This window comes from Chiloscyllium punctatum, chromosome 29, assembly GCF_047496795.1.
Source record: "Chiloscyllium punctatum isolate Juve2018m chromosome 29, sChiPun1.3, whole genome shotgun sequence".
Lineage (NCBI taxonomy): Eukaryota > Metazoa > Chordata > Chondrichthyes > Orectolobiformes > Hemiscylliidae > Chiloscyllium > Chiloscyllium punctatum.
In genome coordinates this window covers 56,333,879-56,355,478 of record NC_092767.1, presented here as the reverse complement: position 1 = coordinate 56,355,478, position 21,600 = coordinate 56,333,879, and positions in this window count along the sequence as shown.

Here is a 21,600-nt window from a genome sequence, read left to right as displayed (position 1 = left end):
ACAATCCTATGAGAGTGTCTGGTGTAGGAGTTACAATATATCAATGTGGCCCTGGTCAAGGCACGGTTCAGTCATGGATCTGACTGGTCTGTGTGAACTTTAGCTGTGAGTGTGAGATTATTAAAGAACAGGCTGGGACTTTAAATTTCGTCTTTGCTCCCAGATCCCCTCTCTTCACTTGGTGAGTGAACTGTCCCTTTAACCATCACAAGGTGGGGCCGACAGTGTGCTTGGAAAGGGTTATAAGAGAAAGGATTAATAATCATCAAAAGAGGAATAAATGGATTAGGGATAGTGAACATGGTTTTGTGAAGGGTAGGTTGTGCCTCACAAACTTTATTGAGTTCTCTGAGAAAGTGACCAAACAGGTGAATGAGGGTAAAGTGGTTGAGGTGGTGGATATGGATTTCAGTCAGGTATTTGATAGGGTTCCCCATGGTAAGCTGTTCCACAAAATGCAGAGGCATGGGATTGAGGGTGATTTAGTGGTATGGATCAGAAATTGGCTCACTGAAAGAAGATGGTGGTGGTTGATGGGAAATGTTCATCCTGGAGTTCAGTTACTAGTGATGTACTGCGAGGATCTGTTTTGAGGCCACTGATGTTTGTCATTTTTATAAATGACCTGGATGAGAGCATAGAAGGATGGGTTAGTAAATTGTGGATGACACTAAGGCCATAGAGTCATAGAGATGTACAACATGGAAACAGACCCTTTGGTCCAACTCGTCCATGCCAACCAGATATCCCAACCCAATCTAGTCCCACCTGCTAGCGGCCGGCCCATATCCCTCCAAACCCTTCCTGTTTGTATACCCATTCAGATGTCTGTTAAATATTGCAATTGTACCAGCCTCCATCACTTCCTCTGGCAGCTCATTCCATACATACACCACCCTCCACATATCTTTCCCCTCTCACCCAAAACCTATGCCCTCGAGTTCTGGACTCCCTGACTCCAGGGAAAAGACTTTGTCCATGCCCCTCGTAATTTTGCAAACCTCTATAAGGTTCCTCCAGGGAAAACAGCCTGAGCATATTCAACCTCTCCCTATATCTTCCAAATCTTTTCTGAACTCTTTCAATTTTCATAACATCTTTCTGATAGAAAGGAAACCAGAATTAGTGGCCTAACCAATGTCCTGGACAGCCACAACATGGCCTCCCAACTCCTGTACTCAATATTCTGACCAATAAATGAAAGCATACCAAACTCCTTCTTCACTATCCTATCTACCTGCAGCTCTACTTTCAAGGAGCTATGAACCTGCACTCCAAGGTCTCTCTTTAAGACCTTACCATTAAGTGTATAAGTCCTGCTAAGACTTGCTTTCCCAAAATGCAGCACCTCACATTTATCTGAATTAAACTCCATCTGCCACTTCTCAGCCCATTGGCCCATCTGGACAAGGTCCTGTTGTAATCCTGTTGCTGTCCACTACACCTCCAAATTTGGTGTCATCTGCAAACTTACTAACTGTACCTCTTATGCTCGCATCCAAATCATTTATGTAAATGACAAAAAGTAGAGGGCCCAGCACCAATCCTTGTGGCACTCCACTGGTCACAGGCCTCCAGTCTGAAAAACAACCCTCCACCACCACCCTCTGTCTTCTACCTTTGAGCCAGTTCTATATCCAAATGGTTACTTCTCCCCGTATTCCATGAGATCTAACCTTGTTAATCAGTCTCCCATGGGGAACCTTGTGAACGCCTTATTCAGTAGAGTTGTAGATAGTGCTGAAGAATTTTGCAACTGACGGAAGGGCATAGATATGTTGCAGAGCTGGGCTGAGAGATGGAAAATGGAGGTTAATGCGGAAAAGTGTGAAGTGATTCACTTTGAATAAAGAATATGGGGCTAATGGTAAGATTCTTGGTAGTGTAGCTGAGCAGAGAGATCTTATTGTCCATGTACATAAATCCCTGAAAGTCACCACCCAGGTTGATCAGGTTGTTAAGAAGGCATACACGGAGTGTTAGCTTTTATTGATAGAGGGATTGAGTTTCAGAGCCACAAGATCATGCTGCAGCTGTACAAAACTCTGGTGCAGCTGCACTTGGAACATTGCATACAGCTTTGGAAATGATTCCGAGGAGATTTACTGGATGTTGCCTGGTATTATGAGGAAAGGCTGAGGGACTTGAGGGTGTTCTCGTTAAAGAGAAGATGAGAAGTGACTTAATTGAGACATATAAGATTACCAGGAGGGTGAGACAGGGTGGACAGGGAGAGCCATTTTCCTCAGATGGTGATGGTGAGCATAACGGGGCCATAGCTTTAAATTGAGGAGAGATAGATATAGGACAGATGATCAGAGGTAGTTTCTTTACTCAGAGAGTAGGAACAGTGTGGAATACACTGCCTGCACCAATAGTAGACTCGCCAATTTTAAGGTCATTTAAATGGATATTGGATAAATATATGGATGAAAATGGAATGGTCTAGAATAGATAGGCTTCAGATTCGAACCACAGATCCGCACAACATCGAGGGCCAAAGAGCTTCTACTGAGCTATAATGTTGTATGTTTATATTGAGTCTCTGTGGCCTTTCTCCTTGGGACCCTGGTGCTGATACCAGCCATCACTGCTGGAGGAGGAACTAGTCGAAGAGACTTCCATAGTGATGTAAGGAGATCTCTGTGTTATCTATAGGGACTTTCTGGAGAAGAGGTGGAAACTATTCACCATCCCCCCATTCTGTGGTGAGAGGGTGTTGCCGGAGCCCTGCTGCCCGAAACGTCGCTTTTCTTGCTCCTCGGATGCTGCCTGACCTGCTGTGCTTTTCCAGCAACACCCTCTTAACTCTGCTCTCCAGCCCTCACTATCCCCACATTCTGTGGTGATATCCATGTAAATTAGGGCTAAATATATGTCTGAAGCTGACCAACAATCTGTGTTCAATAAGCCTTAAAACATGATCCTTCTGCAAGGCATCGGTCACAGTGTTGGAAGTTCCAATGTATTTGTTTGATAGTGCAGCCTCACCTCACATCCCCCAAGGAGTTAGACTGAACTGTCAAGTCTTTCCCATCTCCTGGTGAGATTGACCATGCATCAAATTCCTCCAGGACCTCTCTCCTCTCTGTCTCTGTTATCCTCTGCATCGCAGATAACCCATCTTCAAAAAAGTTCTGCGTTCCTTCGGTTTGAGATTCATACCCGCTCTGAGACTGGAAATGAGGCACTGTCGATGACCGTGACTCCAGCTGCTTGGAGACAAAGCTGAGACATTCACTAAGTCATTCTCCTCATCCCTCTCTCCTCCTGCCCACAGTGCAGAACCCTGCCCTCTTGACGCAAGAGTCGGTCGTCTCTCGATAACATCTGCTTTCATGACAACCCTTCAGCCGAATTGCCCATGCCATCCCACATTCACAATTCATCTCATCCCATTTGTCTGCATTTGGTCCATATCCCTCTAGATCTATCCCATCCATGTACCTGTCCAAATGTTTCTTAAATGACAAAATTTTATTCACGTCCGTCACTTCCTCTGGCAGCCTGTTTCAGACTCACCCCGCTATGTGTGAAAAATGTGCCCTTCTAGACCCTGTTGTATCTCTCCCCTCTCACCTTTAACCAATGCCCTCTAGTTTTTGACTCCCCTACCATGAGGAAAAGCTGTTAGCTATCTATCTGAGCTATGATTTTATAGACCTCTATAAGGTCACCCCTCGATTTCCTCTGCTCTCGGGCAAAATGTCCCAGCCTATCCAGCCTCTCCTTGTAACACGAACCTTCCGTGGTTCAGATAACATGCTGCTGAATTTTATCTGCATTCTTTCTAGTTTAATAAAGTCCTTTGTGTAACAGAGCGATCAGAACTGCGTGCAGTACTCCAAATGTGGCCTCACCAATGTCTTGTACAGCTGCAAGAAGACGTCCCCGATTCACATGCTCAACGCAAGAAGTCCTGACGACTATCTTCAACTGAACACTTCTCCAATCCCCTGTGCTCAGTGCTAGACATACCCGAACCCCGTGCTCAGCGCAAGATGTTTCTCACTTCCATACTGAGGCCAAGACGTCCCTGAGTCCTGTGCTCAACGCTAGACATCCTTAACTCTCCCCAGCTCAATGCAAAGCGGTCCGTGACCCCCGTACTCAGCGTAAGATGTCCCTGACCCCCGTGCTCAGACCAAGACATCACCAATATTCATACTCAGAGCAAGATATTCCTGACATGTGCTCAGACCAAGATGTTCTGACCCCAGTACTTAGCTCAAGATATCCCTGGCCCCTGTGCTCAGACCAAAACATCCCCGACTCCTGTGTTCACAGCAAGACACCCCGACCCCTGCACTCAGTGCAAGATGTCCCCGAATCTGCTTGTTTTTGTCCTCTCTCACGTGGTCCATACTTTGTCTCTCTTCCTTTTTTTAAAAAATGCTGTTGGTCTGATCTATAGTTTTCAAAACTTCCGAAACAATGCAACAGCTTACAAAACCCTGATCCAAATATTCGAGGACATCAGCTCCAACACTGAAAATACATTTTCTTTTAAAAAGGAGCAGCTCTTAGTCACAACTTTTCCTGTCCTCCATCTTGGATTCCCCAGAATCCTCACATGTGTATGTGTCTGAGTACAGATATATGGGGTGATGTGTGTGTCCATGTGTGCGTGCCTTTTGTACGTCACGGAGGTGAACTCCACTGTTAATTAAATGAAACACATGGAAAAGCTCACCCCACATCATAATCTGTTAAAATATGAGTGGCATAGAACTCCCAAATTCCATATATTAAAGAAAATAATCAATTCATTTTTTAACTCTCAAAGTAAATATTAAACAACAACTAACAACACCAAACCTTCCTTTCTCTTAACTGCTTGCTATCTGCCTCCAATTTGATATCAATATGCAGTTTCAGTAAGGCACTGATTAAAATTACATCAACTTAATTTCAAAACCACACAGTTGCTATCTTGTCGTGTCTTCACTCTTTTGGCTGCTGATTTCCCTGCGTCATCACCTTTATTTTTATTGTGAGTATATTTGATCAAGAGTGTATTTTTAATTTCTTTGAGAGCAAGATGTTAGATGGGCAATTAGCTCTCCATGAGTTTCTCTCTTGACAGCAGCTGCTCTCTGACCAATTTTCAAGATTTCTGCATTTTATGCCCCCAACATCAGATCCTTTCATTGGTTTGATGTCAGCAAAACAATAAATTCAGACTGGATTGGGTTTTAGCATCCTGGGGCATAATTTAAATTGATTGCTCCAGTTCAAACAGGAACCAAAACTCAGGTATCCATTTCACATCCAGATGTTTCATCTTTTCAATTTTCCAGTACACTCTGGGACTGCTATAGCTAGCCATACACACAAGTGCTTGTAAGCTCTCAATTCAGAACAGCATTCTGTCTCTCTTAAAGGTACAGTACATACCTTCAACTTCATAACACTGTCTCACGGTTTCTCTGTCTTTGTCTGAGTGCCACACTGATGGAGAAAAGGAGAGGATGCAAGATGGGGTCCAACAGAGGCAGTCCCTGCACCCACCCGCCTGTGAATTGGAGTGTACTGTCAGCCCATTCCCACACCCACTTCCTCCGCTGATGGTCAGCCCCATTAGGGAGAAGCACTGAGGCTGACCACACACATTCCCTGTGCCCTTCCCCGTCCCTGGGATGGTCTAATCTCTGGAATTACACAACACCAACCTCCAACCTGGGAAAGGGAGGGTGGAGGAAGAGAATAGTCAGTGCAGAAATGGAGGGAACACATTCATTGTCACCAAACCTCTCTCTTCTGTTCCTGAGGGCTCTCTTTATAATCAGAATGTTCTAGTCTCCGTGAGACAGGGTTTTGATGATGGGATGGGTTGAGGTTGGGTAAAGGTGCTGGCAATGCACAGGTCATGGATAAACTCTGATCCTCTCTATGATAACAGTGGACAATCCATGAAGGAAACCTCCCAATGTCTCCCACCCCCGCCACCAACTGATTGTCATCTCCCTCCCGTAGGACACACTCTGGTCAGTGAAAGTGACTGCCAATACGCAAGGGGGTCTCTATCTATCTCCAGGCGATTGCTCACTGTCTGAGAGAGTGAGTATCCCCCCCCAACCCACTGGCAGAGATTGCCACAGCTCAAAACTAAGCCGGCACTCTTCATAAAATCATCTGATTAATGCTCACAAAGACTGCGACAGCAAAAATCAAAACAAAGGCAATGCTTCCTCAGGCCAAGCATGACCCAACAAAGCTTCATGGAGACCATACACGATAGCAGAACGCCATGTGACCGGGCGGTGAACCCTCACGGCCCCGTGACCGGGCAGTGAACCTGCACGGCCCCATAACTGGGTGGTGCACCCTCACGGCCCCGTGACCGGGCGGTGAACCCTCACGGCCCTGTGACCGGGCGGTGAACCCTCATGGCCCCATAACCGGGCGGTGAACCCTCATGGCCCCGTGACCGGGCGGTGAACCCTCATGGCCCTGTGACCGGGCGGTGAACCCTCATGGCCCCGTGACCGGGCAGTGAACCTGCACGGCCCCATAACTGGGTGGTGCACCCTCACGGCCCAGTGACCGGGCGGTGAACCCTCACGGCCCTGTGACCGGGCGGTGAACCCTCATGGCCCCATAACCGGGCGGTGAACCCTCATGGCCCCGTGACCGGGCGGTGAACCCTCATGGCCCTGTGACCGGGCGGTGAACCCTCATGGCCCCGTGATCGGGCGGTGAACCTGTACGGCCCCATAACCGGGCGGTGAACCCGCACAGCCCCATGACCGGGCGGTGAACCCTCACTGGCCCGTGACCGGGCGGTGAACCCTCACTGGCCCGTGACCGGGCAGTGAACCCTCACGGCCCCGTGACCGGGCAGTGAACCCTCACGGCCCAGTGACCGGGCGGTGAACCCTCACGGCCCTGTGACCGGGCGGTGAACCCGCATTGTCCTGTGACCGGGCGGTGAACCCGCATTGTCCTGTGACCGGGCGGTGAACTCGCATTGTCCTGTGACCGGGTGGCGACCCCTCACGGCCCCCTGAACGGGCGGTGAACCCTCACGGCCCTGTGACCGGGCGGTGAACCCGCATTGTCCTGTGACCGGGCGGTGAACCCGCATTGTCCTGTGACCGGGTGGTGAACCCTCACGGCCCCGTGACTGGGAGGTGAACCCGCATTGCTCTGTGACCGGGCGGTGAACCCTCACGACCCCGTGACCGGGCAGTGAACCCTCATGGCCCCGCGACCGGGCGGTGAACCCTCACGGCCCCGTGACTGGGCGGTGAACCCTCACGGCCCCGTGACCGGGCGGTGAATCCCTCACGGCCCCGTGACCGGGCGGTGAACCCTCATGGCCCCGTGACCGGGCGGTGAACCCTCACGGCCCCGTGACCGGGCGGTGAACCCTCACGGCCCCGTGACCGGGCGGTGAACCCTCACGGCCCTGTGACCGGGTGGTGAACCCGCATTGTCCTGTGACCGGGCGGTGAACCCGCATTGTCCTGTGACCGGGTGGTGAACCCTCACGGCCCCGTGACTGGGAGGTGAACCCGCATTGCTCTGTGACCGGGCGGTGAACCCTCACGACCCCGTGACCGGGCGGAGAACCCTCACGGCCCCGTGACCGGGCGGTGAACCCTCACGGCCCCCTGACCAGGCGGTGAACCCTCACGGCCCCGTGACCGGGCGGTGAACCCTCACGGCCCTGTGACCGGGAGGTGAACCCGCATTGCCCTGTGACCGGGCGGTGTACCCTCACGACCCTGTGACCAGGCGGTGAACCCTCACGGCCCCGTGACCGGTCGGTGAACCCTCACGGCCCCGTGACCAGTTGGTGAACCCCCATGACCCCCTGACCGTGCGGTGAACCCTCACAGCCCTGTGACCGGGTGGTGAACCCTCACGGCCCCCTGACCGGGCGGTGAAACCTCACGGCCCTGTGACCGGGCGGTGAACCCTCACGGCCCCCTAACCGGGTGGTGAACCCTCACGGCCCCCTGACCAGGCGGTGAACCCTCACGACCCTGTGACCGGGTGGTGAACCCTCACGGCCCCCTGACCGGGCGGTGAACCCTCACGGCCCCCTGACCGGGCGGTGAACCCTTACAGCCCCCTGACCAGGTGGTGAACCCTCACGGCCCCCTGACCGGGCGGTGAACCCTCACGACCCTGTGACCGGGCGGTGAACCCTCACGGCCCCACAACCGGGCGGTGAACCCTCACGGCCCCGTGACCGGGCAGTGAACCCTCATGGCCCCGTGACCGGGCGGTGAACCCTCTCGGCCCCGTGACCGGGCAGTGAACCCTCACGGCTTCGTGACCGGGCGGTGAACCCTCACGGCCCTGTGACCGGGTGGTGAACCCGCATTGTCCTGTGACCGGGCGGTGAACCCGCATTGTCCTGTGACCAGGTGGTGAACCCTCACGGCCCTGTGACCGGGAGGTGAACCCGCATTGCCCTGTGACCGGGCGGTGAACCCTCACGACCCTGTGACCAGGCGGTGAACCCTCACGGCCCGTGACCGGTCGGTGAACCCTCACGGCCCTGTGACCGGGTGGTGAACCCTCACGACCCCGTGAACAGTTGGTGAACCCCCATGACCCCCTGACCGTGCGGTGAACCCTCACAGCCCTGTGACATGGCGGTGAACCCTCACGGCCCCCGACCGGGCGGTGAAACCTCACGGCCCTGTGACCGGGCGGTGAACCCTCACGGCCCCGTGACCGGGCGGTAAACCCTCACGGCCCTGTGACCGGGAGGTGAACCCGCATTGCCCTGTGACCGGGCGGTGAACCCTCACGACCCTGTGACCAGGCGGTGAACCCTCACGGCCCCGTGACCGGTCGGTGAACCCTCACGGCCCTGTGACCGGGTGGTGAACCGTCACGGCCCCACAACCGGGCGGTGAACCCCCATGACCCCCTGACCGTGCGGTGAACCCTCACAGCCCTGTGACCGGGCGGTGAACCCTCACGGCCCCCTGACCGGGCGGTGAACCCTCACGGCCCTGTGACCGGGCGGTGAACCCTCACGGCCCCCTAACCGGGTGGTGAACCCTCACGGCCCCCTGACCAGGCGGTGAACCCTCACGACACTGTGACCGGGTGGTGAACCCTCACGGCCCTGTGACCGGGCGGTGAACCCTCACGGCCCCCTGACCGGGCGGTGAACCCTTACGGCCCCCTGACCAGGTGGTGAACCCTCACGGCCCCCTGACCGGGCGGTGAACCCTCACGACCCTGTGACCGGGCGGTGAACCCTCACGGCCCCCTGACCGGGTGGTGAACCCTCACGGCCCCGTGACCGGGTGGTGAACCCTCACGGCCCCGTGACCGGGTGGTGAACCCTCACGGCCCCCTGACCAGGCGGTGAACCCTCACGACCCTGTGACCGGGTGGTGAACCCTCACGGCCCCCTGACCGGGCGGTGAACCCTCACGGCCCACTGACCGGGCGGTGAACCCTTACAGCCCCCTGACCAGGTGGTGAACCCTCACGGCCCCCTGACCGGGTGGTGAACCCTCACGACCCTGTGACCGGGCGGTGAACCCTCACGGCCCCACAACCGGGCGGTGAACCCTCACGGCCCCGTGACCGGGCGGTGAACCCTCATGGCCCCGTGACCGGGCGGTGAACCCTCTCGGCCCCGTGACCGGGCAGTGAACCATCACGGCCCCGTGACCGGGCGGTGAACCCTCACGGCCCTGTGACCGGGTGGTGAACCCGCATTGTCCTGTGATCGGGCGGTGAACCCGCATTGTCCTGTGACCAGGTGGTGAACCCTCACGGCCCTGTGACCGGGAGGTGAACCCGCATTGCCCTGTGACCGGGCGGTGAACCCTCACGACCCTGTGACCAGGCGGTGAACCCTCACGGCCCGTGACCGGTCGGTGAACCCTCACGGCCCTGTGACCGGGTGGTGAACCCTCACGACCCCGTGACCAGTTGGTGAACCCCCATGACCCCCTGACCGTGCGGTGAACCCTCACAGCCCTGTGACATGGCGGTGAACCCTCACGGCCCCCGACCGGGCGGTGAACCCTCACGGCCCTGTGACCGGGCGGTGAACCCTCACGGCCCCGTGACCGGGCGGTGAACCCTCACGGCCCCCTGACCAGGCGGTGAACCCTCACGGCCCCGTGACCGGGCGGTAAACCCTCACGGCCCTGTGACCGGGAGGTGAACCCGCATTGCCCTGTGACCGGGCGGTGAACCCTCACGACCCTGTGACCAGGCGGTGAACCCTCACGGCCCCGTGACCGGTCGGTGAACCCTCACGGCCCTGTGACCGGGTGGTGAACCCTCACGACCCCGTGACCAGTTGGTGAACCCCCATGACCCCCTGACCGTGCGGTGAACCCTCACAGCCCTGTGACCGGGCGGTGAACCCTCACGGCCCCCTGACCGGGCGGTGAACCCTCACGGCCCTGTGACCGGGCGGTGAACCCTCACGGCCCCCTAACCGGGTGGTGAACCCTCACGGCCCCCTGACCAGGCGGTGAACCCTCACGACCCTGTGACTGGGTGGTGAACCCTCACGGCCCTGTGACCGGGCGGTGAACCCTCACGGCCCCCTGACCGGGCGGTGAACCCTTACGGCCCCCTGACCGGGTGGTGAACCCTCACGGCCCCCTGACCGGGCGGTGAACCCTCACGGCCCTGTGACCGGGCGGTGAACCCTCACGGCCCCCTAACCGGGTGGTGAACCCTCACGGCCCCCTGACCAGGCGGTGAACCCTCACGACCCTGTGACTGGGTGGTGAACCCTCACGGCCCTGTGACCGGGCGGTGAACCCTCACGGCCCCCTGACCGGGCGGTGAACCCTTACGGCCCCCTGACCGGGTGGTGAACCCTCACGGCCCCCTGACCGGGCGGTGAACCCTCACGACCCTGTGACCGGGCGGTGAACCCTCACGGCCCCCTGACTGGGTGGTGAACCCTCACGGCCCCGTGACCGGGCGGTGAACCCTCACTACCCTGTGACCGGGCGGTGAACCCTCACGGCCCCCTGACCGGGCGGTGAACCCTCACGACCCTGTGACCGTGCGGTGAACCCTCACGGCCCCCTGACCGGGTGGTGAACCCTCACGGCCCCCTGACCGGGCGGTGAACCCTCACGACCCCGTGACCGGGCGGTGAACCCTCATGGCCCCCTGACCGGGCAGTGAACCCTCACGGCCCCCTGACCGGGTGGTGAACCCTCACGGCCCCCTGACCGGGCGGTGAACCCTCACGACCCTGTGACCGGGCGGTGAACCCTCCCGGCCCCCTGACCGGGTGGTGAACCCTCACGGCCCCCTGACCGGGCGGTGAACCCCCACGACTCCGTGACCGGGCGGTGAACCCTCACGGCCCCCTGACCGGGTGGTGAACCCTCACGGCCCCCTGACCGGGCGGTGAACCCTCACACCCTGTGACCGGGCGGTGAACCCCCACGACCCCGTGACCGGGCGGTGAACCCTCATGGCCCCCTGACCGGGCAGTGAACCCTCACGGCCCCATGACCGGGCGGTGAACCCACACTGCCCCGTGACCGGGCGGTTCACCGGTTGGTGAACCCCCATGACCCCCTGACCGTGCGGTGAACCCTCATGGCCCCATGACCGGGCGGTGAACCCACACTGCCCCGTGACCGGGCAGTGAACCCTCACGGTCCCGTGACCGGGCGGTGAACCCGCATTGCCCTGTGACCGGGCGGTGAACCCTCACAACCCCGTGACCGGGCAGTGAACCCATATTGATTTAAAAAAAAATAAATTTACAGTAGTGAGTAGACTGGTTTTTAAAAATTGATTATGTGTTTTTATTGAGATCTGTCTCTTGATTAAACTTTTAAAATATGAACCATAGGTATGAAGTTAGGCTGGAGCAGTGGTTTTAAAGCAGCAAGACTGTGTTACTTCCTGGGTCTGTCGATTGTTAAGGTGTAAAGATGGTCTTTAGTAGAGTGATGTTCTCTTCCTATCGGATATGGGGGATTAGGAATAGTTTCCACGTTACTGATGATTATGTCTGCGGGAGGTGTGTCTTGTTGCAAATCCTATTGGATCACAATAATTGGATCGTGGTTTGAGGCAATGAGGAATTTACAGGAGCTGGGGGTGTGATGGCTGGCAGTTTCAGGAAGGGAGATAAACAACAGATACAGTCAGGGAGATGGGAAACTTCCAGGGAAGGTTGGAGAGGGAGGTAGGTAGGTTAGATACGCATAGGTTAAGTGAGTGGCAAGGTCTGACAGATGGAATACAATGTTGGTAAATGTGAGGTCATCCATTTTGATAGGAATAAACACAAAGTCGGTAATTTAAATGGTGACAAATTGCAGCATGCTGGGTGTCCTTGTGCAAGAAACACAAAAAGCTGGTTTGCAGGTGCAACAGATAATTAAGAAGGAAAATGAAATATTGCAAGAGGATGGAGTTTAAAAGTAGGGAGGTTATATTGCAACTGCATAGGGTTGGTAGTGAGACCACACCTGGACTATTATGTACAGTTTTGGTCTCCTTACTTGGGAAAGGATGTGCTGGCACTGGAGGCGATGCAGAGGAGATTCGCTAGGTTGATTTTGGAATTGACTGTTGACTCGTGAGGAGAGATTGAGTAAACTGGGACTATGGTCATTGGAATTTAGAAGAATGAGGAACATGTAATATCATGAAGGGAGTAGATACGTTAGAAGCAGGAGGTTATTTCCGCTGACTGGTGAAATTAGAACTAGGGGGCATAGCCTCAAAATTAGGTGCAGCAAATTTAGGACTGAGTTGAGGAGGAACTCCTTCACCCCAAGGGTTAAGAGTGAATGCAATTCCCTGCACAGTGAATCAGTTAAGGCTACCTTGTTAAGGCAAAATAGATAAATTTTTACACAGTAATAGACTTAATAGCTATGGTGGAGGGCGGTTAAGTGGAGCTGTGTTCATGAAAAGATCAGCCATGATCTGATTGAATGGTGGAGAAGGTTCAATGGGTTGAATGGGCCAACACTGCTCTGAGTTCTTATGTTCTTATCACAGGCTCCTGGTGGAAAGCAGAGGCCTGACCGACAGAGTTCTGAACTGGGGAAGAACACAGTGCTTATTTCAGGGTGTCAACAGTGTGTACACAAGGTCGATAGAGTCCTGACAGAGTATTATTAGGTGTACATAGTGTCTACAGGGTCTCTGTCAGAACTAGCCATTTTGATATAGAACTGGCTCAAAGGTAGAAGACAGAGGGTGGTGGTGGAGGGTTGTTTTTCAGACTGGATGCCTGTGACCAGTGGAGTGCCACAAGGATCGGTGCTGGGCCCTCTACTTTTTGTAATTTACATAAATGATTTGTTTTAAACTCTCCTGAGTGACACTGGAAACCCTCCCTGTCAGTATATTGGTGCCCCTTCAGTTTCGGTGTAACCTTTCCTTCTTGTACAGGGCCCACTAGCCCAGGGAGACATTCCAACGACCCATGTACCTGCAGCCCTCCCTCTATTACCAGCTCCTTAGGCACTAATTTTACTGCACTATTCCTCATCTCAATGGCTCATGGCACAGGAAGTAATCCCAAATTCCAACAGCAGAGATCCTGCTTTTCAACTTCCTACCTCCCTTCCTGAACACCCTTTACAGAATCTGATCTCTCTTTCTGCCGATGGTGTCAGTACTGACATAGACTGCAACCTCTGTCTGCTCACCCTCCACCTTCAGATTATCCTGTTCCTGCTCAGAGACATCCTTGACCTTGGCAACAGGAAGGCAGCACATCAGTCAGGAGGCCTGCTTCCAGCTCAGAAATACCTGTCTGGGCCTGATTATACAGTCTGTTACCAATACAGCTCACCATTACATCGACCCTCCCTGTTGTACAACAGAGCCGGTCATGGTGTCATTACATTGGCTGCTGCTGCTTTCCACTGAGAAGCCATTCCCAGCCTCCCCCACTTCCCTCTCCCCCCCAAACTGTATCCAAATCAGTGTACCTGTTAATGCAGAGGAAAGCTGCATCTAGACTGTCCCCATTAAACATTCCCAGGACAGGGAGAGGATGGGGTTAATAAGAGATTAAAGCTCTCTCTACAATGTTACCATCAAACTCTCCCAGGCAAGGTGTTAGATGCTGAGTAAAACTCTGTTTATGTTGTCAAGCGTGTGGTGCTGGAAAAGCACAGCATCCAAGGAGCAGGAGAATCAATGTTTCAAACATAAGCCCTTCGTATTAAGCAAGAACTTTCAAATGTTGATTGGGGGCAAATGTTCATAAGTAAAGGGATGGCTGGACAATGGGAAGCCTTCAGAACTGAGTTAACAAGAGTCCTGTCAGGGTGAAAGGAAAGGCTGGTAGGTATTAGGGAATGCTGAATGACTAAAGAAATTGAGGGTTTGGTTAAGAAAAAGAAGGAAGAATATGTCAGGTCTAGACAGGATAGATCCAGTGAATCCTTAGAAGAGTATAAAGGCAGTAGGAGTATACTTAAGAGGGAAATCAGGAGGGCAAAAAGGGGACATGAGATAGGTTTGGCAAATAGAGTCAAGGACAATCCAGAGTTTTCAAAAATTTATTAAAGACAAAAGCGTAACTAGGGAGAGAATAGGACCCCTCAAAGATCAGCAAGGTGGCTTTTGTGTGGAGCCACGGGAGGTCTGGACATACTAAACAAGTATTTTGCATTCGTATTTACTGTGGAAAAAGACAGGGAAAGTATATAATGTAGGGAAATAGACAGTGACATCTTGAAAAATGTCCATATTACAGAGGAGGAAGTGTTGGATGTCTTGAAATACATAAAAGTGGATAAATCCCCAGGACCTGATCAGGTGTACCCTGGAACTCTGTGGGAAGCTAGAGAAGTGATTGCTGGGCCTCTTACTGAGATATTTGTATCATCGATACTCACAGGTGAGGTGTCGGAGATTGTCTTATGTGGTGCCACTATTTAAAAAGGGTGGTAAGGACAAGCCAGGGAATTGTGGACCAGTGAGCCTGACCTCAGTGGTGGGTAGGTTGTTGGAGGGAATCCTGAGGGACAGGATGTACATGTACTTGGAAAGGCAGGGACTGATTCGGGATAGTCAACATAGTTTTGTGTGTGGGAAATTGTGTTTCATTACCTTAACTGAGTTTTTGATGTAACAAAGAGGATTGATGAGGGTGTTCAGAAGGTGTTCAACAAGGTTCCTCATAGTAGACTGGTTAGCAAGATTAGAAATACAGGGAGAACTAGCCATTTGGATATAGAACTGGCTCAAAGGTAGAAGACAGAGGGTGATGGGGGAGGGTTGTTTTTCACACTGGAGACCTGTGATTAGTGGTGTGCCACAAGGATTGGTGCTGGGTCCACTACTTTTCATCATTTATATAAATGATTTGGATGGGAGCATAAGAGGTATACTTAGTAAGTTTGCAGATGACACTAAAATCGGAGGTGTAGTGGACAGCAAAGAAGGTTACCTCAGATTACAACGGGATCTTGATCAGATGGGCCAATGGGCTGAGGAGTGGCAGATGGAGTTTAACATTGGTAAATGCGAGGTGCTGCATTTTGGAAACATAAATCTTAGCAGAACTTACACACTTAATAGTAAGGTCCTAGGGAGTGTTGCTGAATAAAGAGGCCTTGGAGTGCAGGTTCATTGCTCCTTGAAAGTAGATTTGCAGGTCGATAGGATAGTGAAGAAGTCATTTGGTATGGTTTCTTTTATTGGTCAGAGTATTGAGTACAGGAGTTAGGACGTCATGTTGCGGCTGTACAGGACATTGGTTAGGCCACTTTTGGAATATTGCATGCAACTCTGGCTTCTTTCCTGTCAGAAGGATGTTGAAAGAGTTCAGAAAAGATTTACAAGGATGTTGACAGGGTTGGAGGATTTGAGCTATAGGGAGCGGTTGAACAGGCTAGGGCTGTATTCCCTGGAGTGTTGGAGGCTGGGGTGACCTTATAGAGGTTTATGTAATCAGGACGGGCATGGATAGGTTTCTCTGGGATGGGGTAGTCCAGAACTAGAGGGCATAGGTTTAAGGTGAAAGGGGAAAGATATAAAAGAGACATAAGGGGCAACTTTTTCACACAGAGGGTGGGACGTGTATGGAATGAACTGCCAGAGGATGTGGTGGAGGCTGGTACAATTGCAACATTTAAGAGGCATTTGGATGGGTATATGAAATGGAAGGGTTTGGAGGGATATGGGCCGGGTGCTGGCAGGTGGGACTAGATTGGGTTGGGTTATCTGGTTGGCACGGACGAGTTGGATTACCTTAACTTAACTGTGGCAGGGGGTCAGGAATGAGAGCAGTAGGTCAGCGAATGAAATCACTCCGGATGAGGCAGAGATTAAGGTCAATAAGGCTCAGTGAAAGAACAGACATGGAGAACAACTGAACATATCAGGATTGCTGGTCAGAGCTGTATTTGATTGAATGTGAAGAGGATGGCAGGTAAAGCAAATGAGTTTAGAGTTTGGACTAACATATGAAACTATGATGCTGTAGCTACGACAGAGACTTGGTTGCAAAAGGGACAATACTGGCATCTTAACATTCCAAGATTTCTATGGTTTCAAGCGAGATAATGATGGTAACAGATGGGGGAGTTGTGTTCCTGATAATGGAGAATATCAGACCTTTACTGAGGCAAGACCCTTGGAAGGCTCACCCACAAAGCCATATGGTTCGAGCTCAGGGATGGAAGGATATAATCATGTTGGCTTCATTCTACTGCAGGCCTGTCAACAGCCAGGGGGTGACTGAGGAAAGGATATGTGGACAGATGATGGGAAATGTAAAAAAAAGACTGTTGTTCTGGTGCGGGATTTTAACTTCCCTATCAGGGGCTGAGTTAAGGGCTGCGGGCTGGCAGATTCATTGGGTATGTTCAGGATGGACCAATATGTGAAACAATTCATAAGTAGTTTAATGAGGGAAGGGACCAAACTTTGCCTGGTATTGGGGAATGAACCTGACTAGGTTCTTGAAGTTTCAGTGGGGGAACATCTTGAGAACAGTGACTACAATTCAGTACGTTTTAAGTCACTGATGGATAAGGATAAGAGCACTCCTTGGGTGAAAGTACAAAATTGTGAGAAAGGTAACAACTACAGCATTAGGCAGGAACTGGAGAACGGAGACTGGGGGCACTGGTTGAGTGTAACTTTACATCTGGCATACAGGAATCTCTTTAATTTGTGTTCATGACCAGTATGATCCTGTGAAAGTGAAGGATAAGGGCGACAAGGATGACAAGAGAAATCGAGATTTTATTCAAAAGCGAAAGATTTAGGAGACAGGAGACCAACAGAACCCTTGAAGAATACAAGGTCCCAGGAAAAAACTCAAACAAGAAAATAGGACGGTTTAAAGTGGCCATGAACTGTCTCTGCCAAACAATATTTAGGAAAGCTCATTTATAAGGAGCAAAAGAATAGCTCCGGAAAAGATAGGTCCCCTCAAGGACAGAGGGTTATTTATATGTGGAGCCAGAGGAAGTGGGTAAGGTCCTTAATGATCATGTTGCATTTGTATTCACAAAGGAGAAGGATATGATGGATGGTGACTCAGGGACGGCTATCTGATATTCAAGGCCATGGTAGGTGAGGATGGGAGGGTGGGAGGGCTGTTGTTATTGTGGGGGGGGGAGAGGGGGAGAGAGAGGGACTAAGAGCTGAAGTGTCAGAGTTAGGTCAGACAGAGCTGAGAGACCTGTAACCCAGAGAGGGATGGAGCCAATAGAGGGATACGGACCATATCGAGGGAAAATATTTCTGGTTGAGAAAGGTATCATGTGTTGGTGCAGGCCTATTCCTGTGCTTTTTCCCAGGACAGAATAAATATGAGGAACAAGGTCTCAGATTAAAATTATTCTCTCAAAGACTTGATTGGAGAATCCCTGTATGATCAAATCTGATTTGGTATTTGTTGGAGATGCCTGTTAGCAGTTCCACTGGCACACTTCCGATATCACACTTTCAGGACTTCAATGTGTATCCATGATCAGTCACATTATCTGGACACCCTCTTTCATTGGGGATATATAAAGTCAGATCATTCTGTTCCACCACTAGCAATCGAGGAGATGCTGGGGCTGCCTTTCAGATTCAATTGTCAGGATGTGACTTTTCAGAAAGAATTGTAGATTGCAATATAGAAAGATGAGAAAAAAGTGGTGTTTGGTCACAAAACTGTCCGAATGAGCCTGGGATATTCAGCTTCTTGTTTTCATGTTTCTTTGATTCTCTCTTTGTAACAAAATGAAATCTCAATTCATTCTCACTTGTTGATAACAGTGTGGGGTGGCTGGTGTATCTGGCCCTCCACAACACACCATCGGGACTTCTGTGAAACTACCGAGATGGTGTTCGATCTAGCCTGCCTGAGAATGCTCATTACCTCATGACAAGAGTGGGATTGCCTACTGTTCACTGAACTGGATGAGTTCAGCTATAGCATTCAAGAAGCTTAACCCCATCCAGGACAAAAGCATCGAGCAACCTATTCTCAGCAAACATTCACCGACTCACCACCAACGATGATAGGCAGCTACATTATCTACAAGACGGGGCAGCATGGTGTTCAGTGGTTAGCACTGCTGCCTCACAGTGCCAGGGACCCGGGTTCAATTCCTGCCTCAGGGAACTATCTGTGTGGAATTTGCAAGTTCCCCCCGTGCCTGCGTGGATTTTCTCCGGGTGGTCCGGTTTCTTCCCACAGTCCAAAGATGTGCAGGTTAAGTGAATTGGCCACGCTGAATTGCCCATTGTGGTAAGTGCATTAGTCAGGGGTAAATGTAGGGGAATGGGTCTGCGTTCGTGGCCCTTCGGAGGGTCGGTGTGGATAGTTGGGCCGAAGGGCCTGTTTCCATACTGTAGGAAATCTAATCTAAAAAAAAGACAACAACAAAAACGTGCTCTTTCTAAACCCAAGAACTTTTCTGACCAGGGCAGCTACTACATTCAGTCATAAAATCCCTACAGTGAGGAAAGAGGCCGTTCAGTTATTGAATATGCACTGATCCTCTGAAGAGCATCCCACCCAGACACAGCTTCATATCCTATCCTTGTAACCCTGCATTGTTAATCCACCTAATCTGCACATCCCTGACCCAATGACCTGCACATCTTTGGACTGTGAGAAGAAACACATGCAGACACAGGGAGAAAGTGCAAACTGCACAAAGCCAGTCACTCAAGGGTGGAATTAGTATTGTGAGAAACAATGCTGATCAGTGGGTCATTTCTAAATTTGCAAACATTAAAAGACCATGACTTGTAAATTCTATCAAAAATGATTAACCATCCAATAAGAAACAATCTACCCACCGTTCCATGATAATCAATGGTCTTACCATCACTGAATCCTCCACTATCAACATCCTGGGGGTTACTACTGAGCAGATACTCAACTGGACTCACCTGGACAGTGGCCCCAAGTGCAGTCAGGTTAGGAATACTGCAGCAAGTGACTCACCTCCTGACTCCCCAAAGCCTATTACTTCAATGTCACTGCCTAGTCCAGGGCGATTGGGATGGGGATTTTCTTTAATCCTCTGGCTTCAGTATAAAACAGGAAAAGCAAAAAAAAGGGCATTTACTTTTCTTCTTAAATCAATCAGGGGGATAGGCACCCTCCTGGCTGGGTAGAGTAGAGGGTGCACACTGCTGCCATATGAGGGAGCTCCCTGACCCTCTGAACAACATCCCATTCAGACACAAACTCATCCCCTAACCTTGTAATCCTGCATTTACAAATATCAACCCACCCAGACACAATGGGCTACTTATCTTGGCCAATCCACCCAACCTGCACATCTTTGTGGGAAGACATGCATCCAGACACGGGGAGAATGTGCAAACTCCACACAGTCACACGGGGCTGGAATGTTTGTGGATTTTCCAACCAAGCTTGCTTTGTCCCAATGGTGTCAAGCTTCTGGAGTGCTGTTGGAGTTAGGAATGGGGCTGAATATTGTGCAACCATCTGTAAACATCCCAACCTCTGACCTTGTGATAATGGTGTGTTTCATTGATGGAGCAGTCGAAGATATTTACTCCTGGAACACTCCGCTGGGGAATTCCTGCAGAGACGTCCTCAAGCAGAGGTGATAAACCTCCAACAACTACAGATAGATTCCTTAGTTGACTCAATCGAGCCAAGAGTTCTCCCTAATTCCCATTGATTCCAGTTTTGCTTGGGCTACGTCATGCTAAACATGGTCAAGTGCAGCCTTAATGTCAAGGACTGTCAATCTCATCTCATTTCTGTAACCCAGTTAGTTTGTCTGTCAGAGAATTGTCCAATGTCAAATAAAGCTCATACGCAGACTTTGTGAAATTGACATGTTTGTTTATTTCACCAGACCTTGGGAAGAGGTTAAGGACCGCTCATATACAGATGGTTGCTCTGCACAGATGAGTCATAGCCTGTTCACCCAGGTACAGGCATATGCAGTTTATAAAGGGTTACAAGAGATTGATAGTTGATTGTAAGGCAATACAGTTCCAATTACAATTGATAGGTTAATGCTATTGAAAGAGGGCAAATAATACCTTGGGTCTGACAGTGCAGAGTAGCGAAACAATGGTAACAGGAGGTTAACTCATCTAAGAACATTGAAGAAATAATTGGTAGCACCCTGTCCATCAAGGCTTATAGGGTTGAGGTTATCCATTTTGAGTAATTTGGTGACACCTTGTCTGTGGGGTGTAATATGTTGGCTGGGGCTCCAATGGAGAGAGAGAGAGCACTTAGGGCTTCTAGAGGTTCAGTGTCATTGTGAGTGAGAGAATCCCATCAGTGGGTTGTTTCGATAACATAACGTGTAGTTGCTTGTTCACAGTCAGTTCCTAGGTATAGCTATTTTGAGGTATCAATGGCATTGTCGATAGGCTCTCTTTTAGCTAGGGACAACATGGCTTCAGTTAACAAAATGGTCTGTAAGCAAAATTGGTTTCCTCTTCTCCCATATTGTCCCTGTTGGAGATAAGAGGTTGGTAGGTGTCTGTAATGCATTGCCAGATGAGATGGTAGGAACAGATATACAGTCATAGAGTCATAGAGATGTACAGCATGGAAACAGATCCTTCGGTCCAACCCATCCATGCAATCTGATATCCCAAGCCAATCTTGTCCCACCTGCCAGCACCCGGCCCATATCCCTCCAAACCCTTCCTATTCGTATACCCATCCAAATGCCTCTTAAATGTTGCAACTGTATACCAGCCTCCACCACATCCTCTGGCAGCTCATTCCATACACGTACCACCCTCTGTGTGAAAAAGATGCCTCTTAGGTCTCTTTTACATCTGGCACTTAGGCAGGGACATGATCAGGCAGGGAATCAAGAATGCAGAATGTGTGCAGGCAGATGGGATCAGTTCAAAATGACATCATGATTGGCATACACATTGCGGGCTGAATGGCCTGTTCCTGTGCTAGTTCAAGTTTGTAATGAGGTCAGGATTAAACACTCCTTGTGGAATGAATACATAGGTATCAGTGAATAGATTATATGACCTGTGACTTGAAATAATGCATTGCCTTATAAATTAATCTTGTCAAATTAAATATATTATTAGAGTTGATGCCACCAGGATGTTTTGTCTGTCGGGGGAGGCAGGGTAGGAGATGTCATTCAGCAGTAAGTCATTACAGTCTCAGAATGAGGGATT